Here is a 1,305-nt window from a genome sequence, read left to right as displayed (position 1 = left end):
ACCATGGTTTATGACCATGATATAAACGGCTTGGCCGTGCAGTCCATTACCTATAAGGATCGGACATCCATCCTAAAGCTTAGGGACATCATAGATTTACATGTATATAAAATATATCAGGCCATATAAGTGAGCATAGATATTTCCATCTCATATTGAATACGGGTCATAAACCAGACATACACCATCTTAAGAGACTTTGAATAAACCACCACAGACATATGTGCCGTCTAAGATGGAACCTCAGAAGAGGATTGGGAATATATGTTGGATAAGAGTATGACTTTCTCCCACGACTTCTAGGAGACCTTGAGCCAAATATGGGTGATCAGAAACTGGCCAGGTACACGAATTGTATGATCAATGAATCCGACTATCCAACATTAAAAAGAGAAAGCTATAAGCTGGTAAAGAGTAAAGAGTGATAAGAAACAGACTGGTATCAACCATCATTGGATTGGCAAAGATCATTGGATTAGAATTATAGACGTCCAAAGAAAGAAAAGATTATACATAGCTAGCTAATCGTGATGCCAGACACTGACCCGAAAAGAAAAGAAAAGAATGACTAAGTCATAACCAGCTTAGCACCAAACGAAATCTGATGTCCTAGAAAGAGACACAGTCAAGTTGCTACAGAGTCTATACAAGGTAGACCAAAGTGTTCCATAAGACAAGGAACCTCAGAAAGAAAAAGAGAAAGGTGCATAGAATACAAATTCAAGGTCATAAGGAAACCAGACCAGACATTGAGAAAAGGCTGCACAGCTAAACATCTAAGGTACCAAACAATGTAGTTTGGGACGCCAAGCTACTAGGTAACAAAGGTCCTGGATAATGAAATCTCAAATCGATTAGATCATGTCTGGAACACAATGGAACCATATATAAGTGTCGACACATAAAGATATATTTGTACATAAGAGAGTAGCACTTGAACATAAAGATATAAACGAGGATCAAAACCCACAAAAGAGTACTCCTAAAGAATAAAGATTAGATTGAAAAGATAAACGTGGGGTTTAAAGTATTTATAAGAGAAAGATAGGCGTATTGGCCACATATATATATACAGAAACGCCATCTGATAGAAACCAGTGAAATAGATGGGTCTTGTGAGGGAAAAGAAACCGTGAGATATGGTACATGATCACGAGGTCTAAAGGTGTTCATGTTTCCTACTAACAGCATTCGATCATAGCTTGTTACACAAGGATACTCACAGAGACCATGGAACAGATTATAAGGAGATAAACTCATATGTGGTGGATACTGCTACACAATTTCGAAATTGACAAAGGTCTT

Source organism: Brassica oleracea, chromosome C4 (assembly GCF_000695525.1).
Source record: "Brassica oleracea var. oleracea cultivar TO1000 chromosome C4, BOL, whole genome shotgun sequence".
Classification (NCBI taxonomy): Eukaryota; Viridiplantae; Streptophyta; class Magnoliopsida; order Brassicales; family Brassicaceae; genus Brassica; species Brassica oleracea.
Note: the sequence above shows the minus strand (reverse complement) of the source record.